The sequence below is a fragment of the Leptodactylus fuscus genome, chromosome 6 (assembly GCF_031893055.1).
Source record: "Leptodactylus fuscus isolate aLepFus1 chromosome 6, aLepFus1.hap2, whole genome shotgun sequence".
Taxonomy (NCBI): Eukaryota; Metazoa; Chordata; class Amphibia; order Anura; family Leptodactylidae; genus Leptodactylus; species Leptodactylus fuscus.
This window is the reverse complement of record NC_134270.1, coordinates 4,490,762-4,504,753: the sequence shown is the minus strand read 5'-3', so window position 1 is coordinate 4,504,753 and position 13,992 is coordinate 4,490,762. Positions and strand designations below refer to the sequence as shown.

Below are 13,992 nucleotides of genomic sequence, written 5' to 3'. Positions count from 1 at the left end.
AGATGGTCCAGGAGGAAAGGAGACTTGGAAAGAGGATGTACAAGTCCTGGTGTCCGGTGGTAAGAGAGTATGTACTGAGAACATTGTTCCCACTTATGGCATAGGCAGCTTCTTACTAAGTGTACTGTTTAGAAGTAGCCATGTGTGACCTGGTGAGCGGAGGATGGGCAGCTGCAGGATTTAGCATCACTATAGTGAGATATATATGTGAGCCCGCACAGCATGTGCTAGGCCAGAGAGCCAGGCCTGAAGCCCTTGTACCTGTTCCAGAGATTGCAGGTTGAGTATATACAGTGAGACGGTATGAGTACGTGCTTGTGTGTAGTTGTCTTCCTTCAGGATGGCTTGGGGCATATCTGGTGAGGAAAAACCATCACAAACAGTCCGTGTACAAAGTCCACTAGTTCTGGGGCAGACGTGTCTACGTGTGTCATTATTGGTTACCTGAATCTATTGTCCATAAGTATGCGGTGTGTTTCACACTAAGCTGAAAAGAGGAAAATTGATATTTAGCCCTGTCTTTGGATTGTATTCTTTTATGAATGTTCCAGATGTAATATGTTGTGCTGACTGACTATGTGACGAATCATCAAAGACATATGATTAATGTATATTCTCGAGTTTTTCCCCTTTTCCCTCCAGATTCTAAGTCAGTGGAAGGAACTTATAAACTAAAACCCAAAGATTGGATGGTGATAAGGAGATATATGAGATTCAATGGTCACTTCCGGTTCCTGTTGATCGCCAGTACAGCTGTGAGAGTATAAGGAAAACCTTAAACCTTCGCCCACTTGATGATGTTCTTAAAAATAAATGGGACAATAAACTGTTAGAGGATATGGGCCTTGAGAAGAGAAAATTTGAAGACTGTTGGATCTATCTGAACTTATATTCCTGTTATGTTTCTATAGTTATTATATTCATATTGTTTATAGGTCTGACATTAGTCAATGTATATGCTTTTTATAAGATCTGAAGGGTATTTCCTTACAGTCCGGTAGTGAGAGATAGGGACAGACATCCCACCCTGCATTCCCTTTGTCTGGAGCTGTTTCAAGGGGGGACTATTAAGGTCATGTGTATATACATGCTGGTAACTATACCTGTTTTACTGCCAATGAAACATCTGGAGTCAAACTAGGCATATTTGGCTCTGACTTCTGCATGGAAAACTCTACCACACCCCCCTCCTCTCTCCAAAACCGACTAGCTATAGATATGATCACAGCAGAAAGAGGTGGAGTCTGCTCCATGATTGGTGAAGAATGTTGTACTCACATTCCAGATAGCACTGTGTAGAAATTTCAGGGAAAGAAAAATATAATTTAGGGGGGAATGTGAAGGTAGACCATGTCCATTCTTATTTTTATACATGCTTTATACTGCTTAAGAAATTATATTTTTCTTTGTGCAACGTTTATACATTAAGATGGCACCTGTATCCAGTACCGCACCCAGATGCTGACGCACATGATCGTCATGTGGTTTACAAGAAAGACAGTATCATTTCTCTGGGATCGCCAGTGTATTCGGATACAAGACGTATATGCTTACAGACTGCCGTTATCTTATCTTTCTTGCATTCCTGTATAAAAACTGTAACTTCCTCAATAAACCTCAGTTCTGTGTGAACAGGCATCACGCTCGTTGCATGGACTGGGATTAACCCTGACATATGTGTCAGAATTCATTCTAGTCAGCGCGCACATGCATGATTGATTTGGAGCAGGTGACTGACCACTGTAAGTGACCCGTACTCTGGCGGGGGTTCTCCCTCAACAAAAGAACAGCTCTTTTCAGAGCTAAATACTGCAGGGAGAGGAGTCGAGCTTTCCACTGTGTGTCCCCCCGAAAACTAACAGGGATACAGAGCAATTAAGTCCAGCTATATACGCTCAAACCAGCTTTCCACGGGTTGCACTAACATATCAGTCATCCATAGTGCACCAACATATGAGAGTTATCCATAGTGCACCAATATATCAGAGTTGATCACTGTGTATCCCAGTAGCATTACCAGACACAATATTACAGAGATGAATAAACCAGTTTGGTTAAAAAAAGATCCAACCCAAAAGTTTCCTGTTTGACCCCCAACCTGAAGCTTTTGGCGATTGTCAGCCACAAATCACTATTATACTGTGGGATCTCTTCAGACCCCGAAGTATAATAATGGAAGGCCCAGGGGAGGTGCAGAAACATAATAGACCCCTCTGCTCCCCTTCTCTCCCTCCTGGAGACATGAGACAAGTGCCCCAGTGGGCCGGTGAGGTCTGTGATTGGGCCTTAGCCGTCATATAGCTGTCCTGTCCTATTGGTTCTAAGGGGCCAATACATATTATTTAGAGATGAGCGAACAGTAAAATATTCGATATTCGTTTCGAATAGTCGCTCAATATTGGACTATTTGAACAAATATCGAACCTCATTATAGTCTATGGGGAAGAATGCTTCGTTTCAGGGGATCCCACCATTCGACTCAGGAGGGTCACCAAGTCCACTATCACACCCCAGGAAATAATGCCAACAACTCTGCAATGCAACTGGGACAGCAGGGGAAGCACGTCTGGGGGCATCTTGCATGCCCAAGTCACTGTATTATGTCGGTATCCCTGTCAGCTTATGATATGCACGAGCCGACTTTTTCCCATAGGACTGCATTGAATAGCATTGATTGGCTGAATGTCATACAGACTACAGCATTCGGCCAATCAATGCTGGTTCTGCCAGAGGCTCATCTGTGAGGAGGCAGAGTCTAATATCGGACCAGAATGGAGACTGCTGTGGGCCGATCATAGTCTCTGCCTCCACCGGCTAAACCAACGTTGATTGGCCGAATGCTATACTCTATGGCATTCGGCCAATCAACGCTGGTCAATGCATTCCTATGCCGAGATGTAGCAGAGCTGGCCATGCGCTCAGCTTAGCTACTCCGAAGATGCAGCCAAGCTCAGCGCACGGTCAGCACTGTTACATCGGAGACATTCTACCCTAAATAAAGGTAATCCTTAGCTAACCCTGCCTGTACATCTGTCCCTGTCTCACAGTCACTTAGTTCACAGTCTCAAATTAATCAAATGTTAATCCACCATTCGTCTAAAGTGGAGGTTATCTGTTTCCGACCGCCAATTCCTTTTATTGATTTTTTTTTTCGATGCCTCCGTTGTCGTAGTTCCTGTCCCACCTCCTCTTCGCAGTTATTGGTGCAAAAAACGCGCCAGGGAAGGTGGGAGGTGATTTTTACTGCGTTTGCTCGGAATTGAATACCTCGAACAGCCTGATATTCGATCGAACGGTGTTTGCTCATCTCTAATATTAGTGTAGGAATCGCTGCATAGGACATTTCTAAGGAACAAATCTGGGCTCAGGAGCAGTAACGTTGTCCTTGTCACATGTCAGGTCCTGTAGGCGGCCATCTTATTACAGGTCCTGTCTCTGCTGAATTGTTCTCTCTTTAGTGAAGAAGAACAGTCCCCACCTGTAAGAAGGGAAATATTTGCTCTGGCTGATCTTCACAAAGTCTAGACAGTCACCCGCGCCAGTAACTTCGTATAAAAGGTACAGCAAATAGATGGCGCGCCAATCCTACAGCTGTCACTATGTAACCTCAGAAGACCCAGCACAATATGTCCCCTGCATCAGGATGTCTGCTTATAATATTACACAGATCCTCCATATGTGTCACCCACTGATCCCCCTAAAGAAGGGCATGTCCCATAACAGGGTCACCTGTAGATCCCCCCTAATAGCGGTACACAAGAGAGGACCCCCATTTACTTTGTACTGGTGCAGGAAATCTTGGGTAAGGAAGACGCCATATGTCCTGTATATTGTATGCCACTAAAAAGACCCCCCCCCCCTGGTCTTTTTAGTGAACCTAGCCTTTCTGCCACCTGAGGCGGACGACAGAAAGCGCCACGTCCCCCCCAATCCCCGTCCTACGGCAGAAAGGCTAGGTTCACCCCTGACTACACAACATGTAGTCCAAAAATTGTTTAAATTTTTGGACCCCACGCTGTGTAGTAATTAACCCCCTCCCCCCCCCCCACCGGTGTCTGCTTACCTGCAGCTCCCTGTTCTTCTCGATCCGGTCCTCTGTCCGGTCTTCAGAGCGCCACCCCCGAGTAGGACACAGGCACACGTCGGGTGTGGGCCTGATTACGTGGCCACGTCACCCGGCGTGTGGAGAAGAGGGGGCGGAGCGGAGGGGGCGGCGTTAGTAGGCAGGCAGGGAGAGGACCTGCTCTCTGCAAAGCGTAAGGGGCGGCCGCTGGAGCAGCGCTGTAATAGTCGCCTCATGAGAGGTGCGGTGCTGCCCCCGACCCCTCTGTGTATTACGGCTTCAGCACCTTATATTACACCTCTATGTAAATGCCAATAACGCCACGTCAGGAGAAACCCAATGTAGAGGGGTCACACTTAGCTGGTGGTAGAGGGTCCCCCAGGGCACTCCCTACTGCGGGTCTCCTCAGTCATGGTGCTTGGGGTGCCCTTCTAATGGCTGCAAATGAGACCCCGGAGACAAGGTGGTAGTTGTAGGTGAGGCCCATGTTCTTATGACAAATAACATGGAGGCACAATTCACTCCCAGCGAGCAGTGGCCGCACGTTTGGGCGCTCTACAAACCCAGATGGAAGTGGGATCTAATCTGAACCCCCTACTCTAGTCCTCTGATACTTTCCACCATGGCGGATATGGGGTCACCCCTGGAATTTTCTCCTCTATGTCTAAGCCACTCCTGGGGGAATGGAGGACACATTTTGGCCATGGGCACCAGGTTTCCTCACAGATATAGCAGTGGAAATTGTGGATACAAATGTCGGTTTCTTCTGTGAGTTACAGGGTCTGGTGCAGATTATATCCTACAAGGCTGACGGATTGAAGAATAAGGATAGGCCATCAATATTAGAAGTTGGAGAACTCCTTTAAGCTCTTTGTCAGGTTCCTCAGACCATTCCTGGACATATTAGGGTGGCAGGGACATTATCTTACTGAGAGATTCTCCATAGGGTGAGCTGCTGCCATGAAGGGGTATACTTGGTCTGTATAATAGTCAAGTGGGCGGTGCATGACACATAAATGCCAGAACCCAAGATGTCCCAGTAGAACATTACCATTACATCCCACCATGTGTTACCTGACCCCGGAGTCCTCGGCCTCCATGACCCTGTAGCTGGTCCATCTTTCCTCTCAGCACTTTTGGTAGGTGCGATCTACTATGAGGAAAACTCCCAGGATTATGGTGTGAGGTAGAATAATGTCTGGTAGCCGGAGCCCTCTAGTCTTCATTCCCGCTGCACTAACTGCTGGGCATTAGGGAGTCTCCCGCCTCTCCTGAGTATATCCCACTACCACTAGTGTGTTACAGAGCAGATTACAGGGACAAATAACCCCATAACCTCTGGTAAGGTCTGATATGTGTCAGTGTAATGTGCCCTGTAACATGGTGGGGACTCCATGAATATGCCGGGAGATGTCATAGACTCCCTTTCAGATGATGTGGTTGTGGCACCAGTGGTCCGGCCATTCCTCATGTGGCCTGAATCTCCTCCCGTGGCCTCCAGTGTCCCCAGACTTGTCACTCTCTCAGCACATCATTGGTTGGCAATTGCATAGAGAACTGCCAGTAGCCATTCTGGAGGATTTCTGTGCCCAAAGGTGTTCAGTGTGGCCGAACAATCCTCAGCAACCATTCACAGCCTGACTGATGACAGGACAAGGCCTGTAAGTGCGGGTATTCCTGCAGGGGGCGCTATATTATTATTATCCAGATCATCTGCAAAACTGGAACTAAAACAAACATCCTATGAAGACTATTGTCCTAAGAGAGTAAATGTCCTGAAGGTTTACTTAGAATTTACATTCTTGGCATCTTCTATTGTATAATGGGAGCCAAACAGGGGAGGAAGACGTCAGTGTGCGCGGTGTCCTAGTATTATATATAGTGCGGCATCACCCGGTGCAGGCATATACTGTATCCTGTATACACAGTACGGCATCACCCGGTGCAGGCATATACTGTATCCTGTATACACAGTGCAGCATCACCCGGTGCAGGTATATACACCTGAGCTGAGATTATTCCGGTGAAGACTTCACCCCAGTCATTCCCACCATGAAGGCGGCCGCTCTTCTCCTCCTTGTGCTCCTCTCCAGCCTCTATGGTAAGTGCAGAAGAGGAAAAAGGGGACCAAAGGTCCATTGAGGGAGAACCGCGCACACTGGTATGTTTAGGAAGATGGTAAACCAGGGTCCAATCACATAGGGTTTATTGGGTAGTTAAAAATACAGCATATAGCACGACGCGTTTCTGGCCTTACACTGGCACTTTCTCAAGTGCAAAAAACGAGAGCAGGTCCCGTCAGGTCAGACGCTTTTTCCGATTTCAAGTGGTGTGACTGTTCACAACCTCATAAGGTGAGAGGCCATTTGGTCCAGGTTAATACTTACCCAGTTTTTAATCATCTGTGTACTCTCAAATACTACACTTAGTGCGCTCGGTGTCTTGTTTTGTTTCAAATTTCTCTATGGTAAGTGCAGACGTTATTATAAAAGCCAAATTAGTTGTCACTGATCATAGAGACCGATGTGACTGGAGACTGCAGAAGGTTCTCAATGTCATATGTATGATGGTTTCCCTCCATATTTTGCAGTTCCTGCTCAAGGTAATTATGTCGTCCCTCCTCAAGACGGCCAAGTCTTACGAGGCTTCCCATTCAGACCAGGCGTACCAGGCGTAGCAGGCATACCAGGTGGACCAGGCTTCCCAGACGTACCAGGCATACCAGGTGGACCAGGCTTCCTAGACGTACCAGGCATACCAGGTGGACCAGGCTTCCCAGACGTACCAGGCATACCAGGTGGACCAGGCTTCCCAGACGTACCAGGCGTACCAGGCGTACCAGGCTTCCCAGACGTACCAGGCGTACCAGGTGGACCAGGCTTCCCAGACGTACCAGGCATACCAGGTGGACCAGGCTTCCCAGACGTACCAGGCATACCAGGTGGACCAGGCTTCCTAGACGTACCAGGCATACCAGGTGGACCAGGCTTCCCAGACGTACCAGGCATACCAGGTGGACCAGGCTTCCCAGACGTACCAGGCGTACCAGGCGTACCAGGCTTCCCAGACGTACCAGGCGTACCAGGTGGACCAGGCTTCCCAGACGTACCAGGCATACCAGGTGGACCAGGCTTCCCAGACGTACCAGGCGTACCAGGCGTACCATGCAGACCAGGTTTCCCAGGCGTACCAGGCGTACCAGGTGGACTAGGCTTCCCAGGCGTACCAGACGAACCATGCAGACCAGGCTTCCCAGGCGTACCAGGTGGACTAGGCTTACCAGGCGTACCAGACTTACCAATCTTACAAGGTGTCACAGGTGGCCAAGGCAGCCCAGGCCGCCCTCAAAGTGTAAGTCTGCATATTGTCCTATTATTACACACCAAGGCAGGGGGGACAAATAATACTAGTTGGGGTCAGTGCAGACTGTACAGATGTATATGCAGTTACCTCCCCCTAGTGGTGGACACCTATAGCCACAATTCATCATGTAACTATCTCTACTGTATGTAATGGGGATCAGTAAATGTCCCCCCCTCCCCCCCTATACAGATATATAGTGTAGAGCGGCTTCTGGTACCACAAATCCCCGGCCGACCCAAATCTCTCCTCACACTCCGATCTGATGACTAGACCACAATGGCTGACGTTGTATCTATAGTGTATTCATCCATAGGATGGTCGGCTGTCACATCCCATCATCATTCCTGGCCCTAGGGTCACCCTGTTGTCCAGCTCTCCCTCCTATCCTGGGATGGGGGTAGCGGGAGCTTCTGTACCTAGTGCTTTATACAGCAGTAGTAATAGTAGTCAGACATTGGGGGGTCACAGTCACTTGTGCCAGATGACAAACTCAGCTCTGCTATGTGACTACAACTCCTCTGTATATAGTGCGGTGTCCATGATGGGAGTCTAATACTAGGTATTGTTTGTATATATACAGGGTGAAGATATAGAAGATATATATGGAGAATCTACTACAGGATCAGGATCAGGATGCAAATCATGTGAAAATAAACCAGCTGCTCCTCCTCGTCCTACTCCTCCTCCCTCAGGATGTCCTGGTGGATGTAATCTCAATTAACTTCCTGCAGAATTCCAGGTAAAATCTGAAGATTTCTTTGCAGTTTTCTTCTTACAAATGTTGGATATGAATAGAAGTAAAATGTAGTAGAATATAAAGGCTCAGTGTGGGGCAGCATGGTGGGGCAGCGCTCAGCACAACATCTACCTGGAGTCTACAAGTTCTCGCCGTCTTCTCCTAGGATGGAATAATCCTCCATGTAATAATACTCACCAACTCAATGTCACAATATCCACAGACAAGGAAACATTCCCCAAAATAGCCGCCAATCCTAAAGTCCTCTTCTCCATTTCCATTATACTCCCCTCCCCCATAACCTCTGCTATTCTCACCTATAAGATGGGCAGGTCCGTCTTGTACAAGTTCTCATCATGTGGCCGGGACTTCCATAGTGTCACCGCTCTTACTGTATAGAAACCTCACCTATGGCTGCGCTAAAACCTTTTCTGTCTCTTGTCCCAGTTACAGACCTTGGTATGAAGAGATGATTGGGCCGATCCCTGTCCTGTCCATTCCTATATCTGCACATTGTTATTAGGTCACCCCTAAGACATCTCTTATCCAGGCTCAACAACCCCAAGTTTAATAACTTGTCTTTATCCTCTAATCCAGCCATGTCCTTAATATATTGGGCACCTTACTCTCCCCCGCCCCAGTTCAGCTATATCCTCCCTATATACAGCGGCACCTTATTCTACATGTGGTCTTACCAGTGATTTGTATAGAGGTGATATCCCCAAATCTTATTCAGCAGTAGTATATCAGCCTGAGGATTTATATAATACAGAAATGTAGAACTTATTCACTTGGTCCAGGAGCAGAACTTTACATTTATTCACATTAACACTCGTCTGTCATTTCTCTGCCCAATTGTTTAATGTCCCTGAATCCTCCTGTAATATTACACTATATCCTCCTATATAATATTACACTATATCCCCTCTGTAATATTATACTACATCCTTCTCTGTAATATTACACTATATCCTCCTCTGCGATATTACACTATATCCTCCCCTGTGATATTACACTACATCCCCCTCTGTGATATTACACTATATCCTCCTCTGTGATTGTACACTATGTCCTCCTCTGTAATATTACACTATATCCTCCCCTGTGATATTACACTATATCCTCTTCTGTAATATCACACTATATCCTCCTATATAATATTACACTATATCCTCCTCTGTGATATTACACTATATCCTCCTCTGTGATATTACACTATATCCTCCTCTGTGATTGTACACTATGTCCTCTTCTGTAATATCACACTATATTCTCCTCTGTAATATTACACTATATCCTCCCCTGTGATATTACACTATATCCTCCTCTGTGATATTACAGTATATCCTCCCCTGTGATATTACACTATATCCTCTTCTGTAATATCACACTATATTCTCCTTTGTGATATTACACTATATTCTCCTCTGTAACATTACACTATATCCTCCTCTGTAATATTACACTATATCCTCCTGTAATATTACACTTTATCCCTCTCTGTAATATTACACTATATCCTCCCCTGTAATATTACACTATATCCTCCCCTGTGATATTACACTATATTCTCCTCTGTAATATTACACTATATCCTCCTCTGTAATATTACACTATATCCTCACATGTAATATTACACTATATCCACCCCTGTGATATTACACTATGTCCTCCTCTGTAATATTACACTATATCCTCCCCTGTGATATTACACTATATCCTCTTCTGTAATATCACACTATATTCTCCTTTGTGATATTACACTATATTCTCCTCTGTAATATTACACTATATCCTCCTCTGTAATATTACACTATATCCTCCTCTGTGATATTACACTATATCCTCCTCTGTAATATTACACTATATCCTCCTATATAATATTACACTATATCCTCCTCTGTAATGTTACACTATATCCTCCCCTGTGATATTACACTATATTCTCCTCTGAGATATTACACTATATCCTCCTCTGTGATATTACACTATATCCTCCTCTGTGATATTACACTATATCCTCCTCTGTAATATTACACTGTATCCTCCTATATAATATTACAATATATCCTCCTCTGTGATATTACACTATATCCTCACCTGTAATATTACACTATATCCTACTGTGATATTATAATATATCCTCCTCTGTAAAATTACACTATATCCTCCTTTGTGATATTACACTATATTCTCCTCTGTAATATTACACTATATCCTCGTCTGTGATATTACACTATATCCTCCTCTGTGATATTACACTATATCCTCATATGTGATATTACACTATATCCTCCTGTAATATTACGCTGTATCCTCCTCTGTGATATTACACTATATCCTCCTGTAATATTACACTATATCCCCATCTGTAATATTACACTGTATCCTCTTCTGTGATATTAATCTATATCCTCCTGTAATATTACACTATATCCTCCTATATAATATTAAACTATATCCTCCTCTCTAATATTACACAATATCCTCCCTTGTGATATTACACTATATCCTCCTCTGTGATATTACATTATCCCCCATAATAAGGACTTCATTATATTTTGTGGCCTCATCTATTTGTCTTCCAGCCTGGGATAATCTGTATATATGTCTATATACTATAGGGGGTCTGGAGTGTGTATGCTATGCCCCTTGTACTCAGACACTGCTGACCTTAGACGTCTCCTCTGCACCACAGAATAGTCCAGCTTTTCTGTAGATGGATAGGATGGAAGCTTCTCCTCTCCTGGCCCTATGGGCCCCTGTGTAGCAGCATCACCCCCTGTAATATAATATGGCGTGATCATACCGGGCACCATCCAGCTCAAGCCTCGCCCTGCTCATAGTCATGGGGGGCACATACTTCTATATGGATTGGCTAATATGCAAAAAATATATAGCTTTAGACTCACCCATAAACACGAGTCCAGAAGGGTGTACGATCGTAAAATCCCCGGGTACCAAGGGGATAGGCTCCAGGGAGAATAGCACTAGGGAACAATTAGTATTTAGTACATCTTTTAGTCCGCAGTTTAACGCCATTAAGGGGTTAATTTAAAAGAACTTACCCATTTAGCGCTCGATAAAACTACTGAGAAAATCTTAGAGGCAGGAGTTCATTTTGTAGAGAAAAAAAGTAAGACCATAGGTAATATGGTATCTGCAAGCTGTCTATCTATGACTGAGGGACTGGAGGGTTTCTGCAGATGTGGCACCCTAAGATGGAAAAGCTGTAACAAAGCCTATGTCACCAAAGAGATTGTTAGTTATGCCTCTCATTTCCGTATGCGAATAAGGACACAATTAGACTGTAATTCCACATCAGTCATCTACTGCATCCGCTGCATTGAATGCAGTAAAGATTATATTGGCTGAACAAGTAGGAAACTTAGTGTAAGGATACAAGAGCATATTAGGGACAGTGGGAAAAAAGCCACGGAACATATGTCCGGAGTTTCGAGACATTTTGTGGAAGTCCACCAAGGCCAAATTCAGACAATGCGTTTTTGTGCCTAGGAATGGGTTAAGCCGTCTATTAGAGGTGGGAACCTCAAAAAGAGATTATTACGTAGAGAAGCCTTTTATATATGGAAGTTCCACTCTAGGGCACCATATGGTCTCAATATAAAGACCGATCTTACATATATCTATTAGTCTTTGTTTGGTTTGTCCCCGTTCAGATCTTAATTGACAAAAGTTACATTTCGAGTTTATTATATTTATAAGAAGAAGATTGTGTAACTAATATTATATGATGTCGATGAATTTACTCCAACTTTAGAACATATTTGCTTAATGGATTTTTGTCTTGAATGAGATCAGCAGGATACGCACAGGCCACGTTGTGAGACACAGGTGATTCCAATTATAGCGTTATATATACGGAACAGCAGTTGTTATGTCGTGCATATGCCATGACTAAGAGGTCTTTACCTCGAAACGCGTTGGCGTTTTTTATTGCTATGGGCACTTAAGCTTTTTTCTATTCCTTGTCACTTTGTGGAGTTTGTCTTTTTTTTGTTGATTGCATGTTTCTTTTAAAATGAACCATTAAAAGCTAATTTTTAAGAAAAACGAGACACAAGGATTGCGGATCAACTTTATTCAAGGTTTTTCAGTATGGATTGGCTCACAAATAATAGATCCCCATTAGCCACGCCCACTTAAGCCACACCCACAATAATACGTTTTTTTCACACATTTTAATAGTAAATAAATGACATTTTCCTCTTCTTTTTCTCTTCTAGACGCGGCAATGGATTCCTGACCAGGCTATGACGAGTCCTCGGACTGATTTCCCCCCGATGATTTTGCCCCTCCTCCTCCTCTTCTTCCATGTATCAGCATATTCTCTGTCAATGATTTCACTTCCTTCCATGTCTCACAATCAATAAAGTAGAATAGATCAGCACATGGCGTATTGTGTTCCATTGTCTTATAGAAATAAGCAGGTTAAGTAATAAGAAAAACCTGGCTGCTTTCTCTCAGTAACAGCGCCTCCACCTTTCTAATGGTTGTGTCGGGTATTACAGTTTTCCTTCACTACAGCGGTGCTGAGCTCTAATACCAGACAGGACATGTAGACAGGAGAGGACAAACACTAGAAAGGGTTAATCCTATCTAATGGATTTATGGCGTGTCCATAGTATTAGAATAGTCAGGCAGAAAAGTTTTCTTTCTATCGTTGGCTACAAACTCTTACAAATCTGAAGAACAGAAAATCTTGAGTAGAAGTGACATGTTAAGCAAATATCTGTAACAGGACTCCGCATCTACCAAATGCCATTTATAATACTGGGGTCTTCTTATGTAACATGGGGCCTTCTTCATAGTGACCAGATCCTCATGGGCGGTCCTACATTTGGTGTCTCCGCCCCTAATCAGCAGTAGCTCCAATGAAAGTCAATCACTCAGGATATTACTGGATGTAATCTTTTCCTACATCTGAGCTGGGGTAAGGGCGGACACATCTGTATGTTCCTGTATACATGACAGGGCACCAGACACCAGTGTCCCCTTCTTGGCCATTCTCTACTATAATTCACAGCACAAAATCTGTAGTTTGGGGTTAAATGCAGGAAAATAATGGCGACGTCGTCCTCTGTTCCTTGTGCTGAGCAGAGATATCAGCGCTTGTCTTGGGAGATATATATGGGGCCTCATGTGGCTGTTCACATTTATCTTCCATTCCCTATACAAGCTCTATACACACCAGCACTTCTTAGGCCGCACTGAGGAAACACAAAGTCTCATCCCCTCAATCCTCAGCTAATATTACTGTCACGTCTTAGTCTTAGTTCTTACAGTAATAACGGTGCGTCACACTTGGATTGTGCCAAAGCAAGAATTTGTGTTTTTATTTGTCAGTAGAGACAGAGTAAAACGTTTTTCGGTATCAGGCGACTCCTTCATCAGACTCTACATTGAACAAAAGAAAGAAAATGGAAATTACAAACGGTGACTAACGCAGTGTACAATATATACAAAATCTATACAAAATCTATACAAAATCTATACAATATATATATATATATATATATATATATATATATATATATATATATATATATATATATATATATACACATAGATACAAGCCAATAAGATGTATACAGGTGATATGATTCCGGATTGTAGGTACGATGAGATGAACATTTTCATAGATGAGCAACTAGCACAATAAGAAGAAGGGTAGGATGTGGATTCGAGAAGTAACCAGAAAAAGGAGATGGGAACAGGTTAAGGTTTATAGCCTGAGGAATTGGCGCAAATAAACTGTGAGTTGTAAAAAAGCTCAAAAAGCGTTAGGAATAGAAATGTCAGTAATACC

The 13,992-nt window shown here is 44.0% G+C and overlaps 1 long non-coding RNA gene across 1 annotated transcript; it reads left to right on the top strand.

Annotated features, from left to right (window-relative positions):
• The first annotated feature begins 7,342 nt into the window (after positions 1-7,342).
• On the top strand, positions 7,343-12,565 carry LOC142209231 (uncharacterized). Its single transcript, XR_012716934.1, has 3 exons — positions 7,343-7,414; positions 8,007-8,165; positions 12,410-12,565. It is a non-coding gene; the product is annotated as an uncharacterized LOC142209231 (long non-coding RNA).
• Positions 12,566-13,992: the final 1,427 nt, after the last annotated feature.